This window comes from Dermacentor silvarum, chromosome 2 (genome assembly GCF_013339745.2).
Source record: "Dermacentor silvarum isolate Dsil-2018 chromosome 2, BIME_Dsil_1.4, whole genome shotgun sequence".
NCBI classification, from domain to species: domain Eukaryota; kingdom Metazoa; phylum Arthropoda; class Arachnida; order Ixodida; family Ixodidae; genus Dermacentor; species Dermacentor silvarum.
In genome coordinates, this window is record NC_051155.1 from 8,112,429 (window position 1) to 8,122,056 (window position 9,628).

The window sequence follows — 9,628 nt, forward strand, 5'->3', positions numbered from 1 at the left end:
TAACGAGAGGAGTACACTTGGAGATGACCAACGACATGTCGACGTCCAGTTTTTTACAAGCTTTCCGGCGATTCACCGCACGACGTGGTATACCTGTCATAATCTACTCGGACAACGCCAAGACCTTTACAAAGGCCGAGAAGGAAATTAACGGAAAGCTTGACAATGTTGGGCACGAACTGGTGAAGGATTACTGCAGTATACGCCAAATACAATGGAAAACAATAGCCGAGTGCGCCCCGTGGTGGGGAGGATTCTACGAACGCCTCATACGGAGCCTAAAGACATCGATGCGTGCACTCACGTGCACACGATGCGTGCAGACACTAATTCGGTGCACTCACGGGCTGTTGTCACAGTGGACATACGCAAGACATTTGATGGCGTTCCACACAACACCATCATGACCAAAGCACGTGCCCTTGGCATTAAAGGGAAAATGTACAACTTCATAGCGTGCTTCCCAGAAAAGCGAAGCTGCCAAGTCGAAGTTGCTCATGACGCGAGTACCATACGAACCAACAAAGTCGGCGTCCCCCAGGGCTCGGTGATTTCACCGATCCTGTTTAATATAGCTATGCACCAGTTACCTAGGCGCCTTGCAGACGTACCGGGCTTGAAACACACACGGTGTACGCCGACGACGTTACCACGCGGACGCATCAAGGGTCCATCGGTGAGAAGGAAGGCGTCTTACAAAGCTCTCACATTATTCACGACTGTGCCACGAAACGGGTTTACACACCGCCCCAGACAAAACAGAGTTCGTCGTCATTCATGGTGGCCGATCCACCTTTGTCAAACAGGAAGAAAAGCAATATTTTAAACTTTACATCGGTAACCGACCCATCACACGGAAATCTACTATCCGAGTACTCGGTATGCAGGTAGACGAGAACTATACAAAGCGAGCACTTGGTTCCAACGCGTTATGAATACCAGCAAACAAATCCTGCACGCGTTACGCAGAATCTCTAACTGCACCCGTGGAGTAAACGAACGTGAAATGCGGCAGTTCACTCAAGCTTTTCTCGTCTCCGGTATCAGGTATGGGCTACCGTATCATCCAGTCAACCGCACGCAGATGCTCGCGCTCGACCTGGTTACTTAATGAAACCAAACGCATTGTTACTGGACTTCCAAGGTACATAGACGCCTCGAAGCGCCCAAGAGCTGTAGCAAGCTCAACAACCTGTCCGAGCTCGTCGAGATACACATCTATACACAGGAGACGAGCCTTCGCGCCACAAATGCCGGGCAACGCACACTCATGCTCCTCGGGTATCAGGTCCACACATTGCCCATTTTGCCCAACAAAACGCCGCCGTGGGACATCACGGCTCTAACCGACGGCAAGCCACATCCTCTCAATATGGACCCTAATCAGCGAATACGGCGCCTTGCATATACCAAGAGGCAGGCTAAAGATACGAGTACACTCCCCTTGACTGAACGCATCGTATACACGGGCGCTGTACTTCCTGCTAACAGCACTAGTAACACTTGCTATGCCACTGCGTGATTGTCACAAAAGAGCGCTTAATCCAAGCGCGCGCCGCGTGTCACGCAAGCCAGCGAAAGAACACGCCGGCCCCGCGGAAACTTCAACAGAGGGGGAGAGCGCATACGCCTCAAACAGCGACGCGAACAACGGCGCGGAAACGTCTAGAAGAGCCTCGACGAAGCGACTGTAACGAGAGAGAGAGCACACGCGCGCGCCGAGACGCCTTCTCACCCGGCGAGTCGACAGAGATAACTACAGGGTTGGCGCTGAGCTGTGCTCCCTCAAGGGCTGCAGAAGATAGCGCCAACCTTTCCTTTCCCCACGAACCACTTACTACCAACTACAGCGTGAGCGTGCGCCAACAGCATGAGTCATCACCCCCCCTCGACAACACTCGGACGGCGGTCCAAGGTACGAGAAAAGACGAGAAGCTTCCCAAGCTTTGGCCATGCTACGAGATCACGACTTCGATAAGAATGTTCGAGAACGCCTGTGGAAGCTATATAACCGACGTGCGAGAATCGTTCAGTGGAGTTCGCGAGTTCAGTCTGCACCGGTGAAATGATGTAACGTGAAGACCGAGCGTCTGCGGAAGAAGGGGATTCCCCGGCAAGCTAGTCGACGGGTTCATCGGGCGTCTGCATTTCCGGAAGAAGTTCTTTCTTCGAGATTTGCCCCGAGTTACGCCGAGATCGTCCGACTTCAAGACCAACACTGGTGAATACGATTGGACACTTAGTGTTCCTTTTTTTGTACTTTACGTGTTGGACTCTTAGTGCTTGTCGTTAATTAATTTCCTGTGTTTTGTGAATATCCATCTGATTTGTATTGTGTTGTGTCTAGCCTAAGTGTGCAAGTGTGTGTGTAACTGCCTTTTGTGAAGAATATATTTTGTTGGTGTTTTGACAACTCTGGGCTCTGACTCGGTCTTTGGACAGCAACCGGCGTCCGCTGGCGCACCAGAGGGCCCACTCTTAATTGTCCTTGCTTTCGTGGGATTATTTTCGGAAGCTGATAAGTCGGCTTTGGAATTTGGTCCGGCGTCTGCGCCTCGTTCAGGGGGTCGGTGACAGTGGTATGACCAGACAAATCAAGATCAGAACCGATGCCATCATATTCCAGCAGAAGCAATGTAAACCACCCGCGCTGAGCTAATGGTCATCCTATATTATTTGGAGTGGGCCCCAGCAACTTCGTTTGAAACAGACCCTGTTCACCATCATGTGTACACAGACTCCCAGGCTGCCCATCGGGCATGTGCTAATGTTCTTTACACAGATCCCGTACTGCGGAAGATCCGTAACCAGCCACACCTGCTCTACGAATGCGATCACGATGTTGCCATCCACTGGGTCCACGCGCACTGCGGTATCCCCGGAAGCCACACCTGAGCTAGCAGATCCGATGGAAGACAAGCATGCGACCAAACAACGACGTGCCGCCTACCTCACAGCAGTGGGCAAACCACTCTCTATACCGTCGCTTCCCTCGAAGGTATTCACAAAGCGAGAGTCAGTCTTGCTTCGGAGAATTCAGACAGGCACCCTCCTTACTCCTTTCTTTTTGAACCGTTTCCACAGGGGTGGCACAGAACCACCCATGACTGGGTTCTGTTCCACGTGCAAATGTGCTGATCTCAACCACTTGTGTTGGGAGTGCCCCCTCTACATCCCACCTAGGCTTCGTGCCCTGGCCACCATAAAGCGGGGATCCTGGCCTTCTTCCCTCCGGACTTGGGCGTGCCCGGACCCCACGCCTCCGGACCATGCCATCGAGCTCTGGAGAGCATTGCTCTTGTTCCTCCAGGACCCGGCGGCACCACCGGTCGGCGATCGGCTCCGCGACAGCCACCAGAGTCATGTGGTCCCCCCTTAGCTGCCTCCAGGACGTTCGTTAATAAAATGGAGGCAGCCTCACCCTTCCCCTCTGCAATGATACCCCCTCCCTTTCCACCGCAGCGCCCTTGGCGCATTATCATGTGGAATAAACGTGGTTTCCTTCCTTCTTGTTCCTCCTTTTGTCTGCTCTAGGCTTCAGTATCTTCATTGTCTGCCGGACAACTGGCTCATAACAATATACTATACTACGTCACGTTGTAGTAAAGGTGAACACGGTAGCAAGAACTGTGAGTCACAAACTATTTATTGCGCGAATGTCTGCAAATCACCACGACAGCGGCGAGCACAGTCGTCCATTGTCGAAATCTGATCTGCGGGTCAAGTGTGTCGGCTATTTATTCACGACTCGTCGAAGGCGTAATCTCTGATGCCTGCGTGCCTTCCAGAAAATGCAACACTACTGATGTCGCGCCTACACAGGGTTGGTGATAACATAGGCAAAAGATAGAATAACATTCGAGAAAGCTCCGACGCGTGCAGACGCATCCTACGCTGAGCGATAACTTTAGGTTGTTAGCTGGTGAAAAGCTGTCCCCGGAAAAAGGATAAAGTGATAAACAATGCACATGTGTGAGTATGTAGCCCAGATTACAAGACGTTATAATGGTCATGGCAAATATCGTTTTCAGTCTTTACCGGGCACCACATGGTGTAATCGGTCCACCTGAGGACCAGGCGAGACAATAACGCAGCAACTTTGCATCCGTCAGCAGCAACTGCGACGGGTGGTGCTGCAAAGAAGGGATGCTATCAGCCAAAAGAGTGGATGCGACGGCGCATCAGCAACCGGGCATCTTTGATGGCAGCCACGCACGGCAGAAAGAACGGTGGTAGACGGAAGCGGGAACAGCTACCAGGCAGATGGACTTCTGCCTTCAGTCAGAGTAAAGTCATCTGCAGGAGCATTCTTTTCGGAGGGGAAGGATGGCCGACATCTCGTAGATTGCTTGCTACCGCAATCGACACGCAACCCCCGCTGCATGACGCTACAATTGTGACGGTGGCAATCTGGTAACGTGGTGCTCTACGCAAGATACCTGGTAGCGAAGCCTCGATACGTTCTAAACATGGCGGTTCATCAGCGGCTCATAGAGCTCAACACCATCTGTGTAACGAGGGAACATTCCCGCGTAAGAAAAAAATTATGTGACGTCATATTCGTTAAAAACAGAAGTTTGACATTTTTCATGTCAAAGATGCGAAATTTGTTTTTGTGACCTGCTTAATTAGAGATGTATTTTCAAGTGCCCCGCAATTGACGCGACGAGCGTTTCGAACGTTTAACGCGGAAGGAGATGCAGCCAAGCGTCAGACGGGTGTCGAAATCGCACCCATGCAAGGAGCTTTTCACTTATTTATTTATTTCAGGCCGAAGAAAGGCCGTCCTCGGACGCCAAGCCCGTCGATCGGGGCAGCTGCACAAAGGCAGCTAAAGTAAACAATTATCCGGTGGTCGTAACTCGTTACTTTTGACTGATCACGTTGAACAACGATGAAACACACCTCGCAAACAACGCGCCGCCAGAATTTGGCAAGCCAAACACAACGGGCGTTAGGGCGTCAACGCGTGAAGGGGCCTGCACCGTATTGCAGTCGATAGCGGTGTGAACGCCCCTTTTAGGAGCGAAGCTCCTAAAAGGGGCACCCATTCGTAGCGGCACCCATTCCGTCCCCGTCGTAGTAGTAGTAGTGTGTAACCAGTCTGAGAAAAATGAGAAAAAAAATTCCGAAGTTGTGTCCGTAGCGCGGAATCGAACCAGGGACCCCTCGCTTCCGAGCGCGCGGCGTTAGCCCACTACGCCACGAAGCGCACATAGACACACGCACCACGATGGCAATAAATACCCAACATTAACGAAAGGCCGCGTTCCTAGCGCGTTTCTAACGCGTTTGTGCTAGCGCGTTACGGCCCGTGTAAGAAGCTGGTGTAAGACGCTGTGGCCTCTCCGCCTTACCTTCAACGCGTTTCGAACGCGCTGCCCAAGGCGGTGGCAAGTCAAGTTCAAGTCGAGGAGCGTTTATGAATACGGGGGGTATACTCTCTCAGCAGTCATGTGATGGCGTCGGCAAACGCGGTGCACGTTCCGGCATGTGTAAATGGCTGTGTAAGACGCTGTGGCCGCTCCCCCTTACTAGAGAGTACTGCACGTTTCTAACGCGTTTGTGCTAGCGTCCCCTTAAGCGGGAGATCCGATGATTCCCTCCGGAGCTTCGCCCACTCATCATCATTCACCCCATGGATATGCTGTGATTTTTTTATAACGGGCGCGGAAAAAGAGGTATTTATTGGTAATGATACAGTAAAATATATAGTTGTATTTCCTTTCATCGCCACGCGTATATAACATTGATTAGCAATTTTATTTTATTTCAATAAAATGAAACTATCGTTTTACATAAAAAAATTACTCCATCTCCCGCTAAAGGGAACCATGTGTGTATGCGAAGCAGCGGGGAGATGGTTAGCTTGAACGGGAGATGTTTTCGCGGCAGCGGCCCGAGCGCTCATCGCGGCGCTGCACAGGAGAGAGAATGAGGCGCGCGCACTCCGCCATTTTCATACCGCGGAACTACCGTGGCGCCCCCAGCGGAGTAAGCAGCTGTCGCACCACCTGTCGTGCGCGCCACTCCGGATTCTAAGAGGAAAGAAAGGGGGAGCGTAGGAGAGGAGAGAGAGGGGGAGGGGACGCGCATGGGCTGTGGGGGTGTAGGATGCCGCGGGAGGGACGAACAAAGCCCCCGCCATAAGCTGTTTGGCATGTAAAACGGCTCTTCTTTCTCAAAGTTAACTCCCTCTTCACCTAGTCGCGCTTGAATAATCTCCCTTGCTGATGTTCCGGATCGCTTTTCGCCCGAAGCTCGCGACCCGTTTGGATGGACCTTCCTTTGAGCAGCGTGGCCGGGGCTTCACAAGCCGGCGGGTACGCAGCAAGCTCGTGTGCGCGAGGCATAGGATAAGCTGCCCGCGTTTTAGATGCGAGAGCATCTTATGCTCGGGGCAGTGACCGTTCTGCGGCGTCAGCACCCATACTGCGCATGCGCAACACTCCCTCATTCTCCTCTCCTACGCAGGTGTGCGCTCTCCTCTTCCCCTCTCCGCCACAGGTGCGGCGCAGCAAATAATCCGCCTTTTGCATGTCCCGAGTACGCATGCGCTGTACCCTAGCGGCGAGCGCCGAAAACGTTTTGTACGGCGTCGGTGTTCGTGCAGCTGACGACGCACGCGTATGCAGCGTAGCTGTCGAGCACGCGAACTCTTTATTGTCGGCGCTGTGTCGGTCGACGACGCAGTATTTGCGCTGTATTTCGGTAGAAACTTCAGCTGTTCACAGCGATGTCCGGTTAACGTCCGGTACATCACAATATTGCCGACACGACACCGATGTTGGTCAGAATCGACCTCACGCCGGCGCCAACGCTCGGTCGGCTGTAGTTGTGATACTGTGCCAGTGGGACATCTATATTGACGTACAAGTATATGACGAAGAAGGGACCGACGACGCGACCGATGACAGCGAGTGATCGTAGTGTGATAAGCTTTCGTGCCGACGACGCCGACAAAACCAATGTGCTGATCGCCGTGCGAGCGGCCGCCGAGTGAGAACGTCCCACCGACAACGTGAATATCGCCGCAAATGCTCTCGTGTATGTATTTATTGACGCTCAAATTGAGTCGAAAGGTACTTCCGACGCTGATATGCACGATTTCCAGCCCTTTACAGCCCAACACATCAAGTTTGAGGTGGTGTCGATCTCGTGCAGGCAGCTTCATTAGGGCTAACACAGCCTACGAGTTCGTCCGCTACCGGCGGACCTGAAGTATAGGATAAGCAAGTACGACGAAGGAAACTGCTTATATAGTTCAGTACAGACCTTACCGACTTGAAGTGAACCACTCTTAGCATAGTACGATGCACACACGGGTGGGAAGCGGCGACACGGCGCAGTGTTAATACTGCGGTACAGGCACCGTTCTTGAACGAAGGCTGTCGGTCGCAGTCGTCGGCGCTTCCATCAACGGAGTGCAACTACGGAGAGTGTATTTTTATGCTGCCTTAGTAGGTTACCGAAAACACAGTTTGCCTCTTATGCTAAACAGGCAACAAGTGATGGCCCTTTCGATACTGCATCGTAAGCAACAACACCGCTCGTTGCCACGCGAGTACGGCGGGCATCGGCATTTTCGCGTGCCAGTGCGGCTAGGTGGTCGTTGTCGCCGTTTTCGATGTGCCCGGGACGTTCATGCCTTCTCGTCTCCATGTGATCGCTTCTGATATGTGCATGAGAAGTGGTCATATATACTTTGAACATTTCCTCATTATTTCGTGTGAGCGGTGCACGGTTTGTACTGTACTTGAAGCGAACAGCGAGCGGTGGCCGTACGCGTGCCGATGTAAACAAATGCGCCGTTCTTGCGTTGCATAAATACTCTGGGCGCAGTGTCGCCCCTTCAAAGAGCTATGGCCACTGTGGTCAAGACTCAGCTATAAAAGCAGTTTTTATCATCCTATTAGCGTACGTTCAGTGCAGGTCTAACAGTGGCAAATGCGTGAACTCGGCTGCTACATACGATACGGCTAACCTCCGCTGAGCGGAATCGACTTCAGCTTAAACTTGATGTGGGCGCCTGGCGAGTGCTCACATTCGTGCATTTCAACTTCCGAAGCATGTGTGGACTCATATTCGGTACGAATAAATATCATCATCATCAGCCTATATTTATGTCCACGAATAAATATGAATAACAGGAATACAAGCGTAGGCGCTGTGTCAATCGCGTTACGGTGCGATGTATTCGTTCAGAGGCACATCGCACGGTGACTGGTTTTGTCGGCGTAGCTGCACGAAATCCTGTCATCATATTTCGACGACTTGCGGTTGTAAGTCACACCAGAGTCATTGCCGGCCTAGGCATCCTGTCCAACAAGCGGCCACTCGCACAAAACGAAAATTACGACTGGCAAATGCACAAACCCATTTCAACTCGCTTCTTGCAGCGTGCCCATTGGCGTGCCTCTGCGTGCCGCGGGGCCCCGACGCCGTACATATTGTTTCTCGCGGAGCCCGCTAAGGTGGCGCCACAGCGCAATGAAAAGGCGGAATAACTCTCTCTCCCTCTCTCTCTAAGGGTACGCCGGTAGGCGGCGCAAGTGTCGCGGCGCAGTATAAAGCGCGTTGTCGCTGTGCTTCCGTCATTCTCTCTCTGTGCAACGATGTGCGAAACGCCAAGAACAACGTCGGCGCTAGTTGCAGCAGCAGCGCCACCGCCGCGGAGCAGAGGAAGCCTCGGGAAGTCGGGGTTGTTGCGTTAGGAGCTTCGGGCACAGCTGCAACGTGTGCGACCGGCTTTGGTTCGACAAGAACCTGAGCAAGGTCGGGAGCGTCCACAACGAACGTCAGCGTCGGGGCAAGTAGTGAACGCTACGATCGAAGTGCAGGAACTCGTGCAATGCCTACCCAGGAACGTTCCCGACGACGCGGTGATCGACGTACACATCAAACGAAACAACCCCGTACAAACGTCTCCTCTCTTCTCAATACATTCTCTCCCTCTAACTTTCATTGGGTTGCGGTGCCAAGTGAAACGAAACGGAAACTCGATGCGCACCCACCCCGATGCTTTCGCATCCCACCATGGTTGCCCGTAGGGCGAGATGATGTCATTTTTTTAAATTGAATTGCTTTGAACCATTTTACCGCGTGTACGTCTTTCCTGTTTTTTGTGAAGTTTAAGTAATAAATATCGTTTCGTTGTTGCAAGGCGTTTGGCTGGTTATGTACTGCTCCGGGACCCCGAACAGAAGCGAGGACGCTTAATACCTTAGGCCTTTTGGTCACGAATACTTTACAACACAGTTATGAAAGGTGCTCTGTCAAACTTTATTAATTACCACATTCCGGTCTTCTTGCCTGTGGGCAGTCCAGCATCCAGAGTTACCATGTGCCAAAAAAACTTGCGCCAGCTAGTTACTGACGCTGCTCTTGATGCGTTCCATGCTGCAAATATACTATAACCGCTTCTCAATATGACTTCCGCAGAAATAGACTAATTGGTCTTGCTCGAGCATAAGGAATACATGCTTGAAAATTCTGAAAAGAAATCCCTCGTTCTCGGTATTTTCATTGACTTTTCGAAGGCCTTAGATTTAGCGGACAACAGTACCCTGCAAGAAACTGCACTGTTATGGCGTTTGCGAACTTACTCTTTCAATAATCACTTCGTACT

General features: G+C 52.0%; 1 pseudogene; it reads left to right on the forward strand.

The window, feature by feature from the left end:
* Window positions 1-403: 403 nt before the first annotated feature.
* On the forward strand, window positions 404-3,495 carry LOC125942849 (uncharacterized; annotated as a pseudogene).
* Window positions 3,496-9,628: the final 6,133 nt, after the last annotated feature.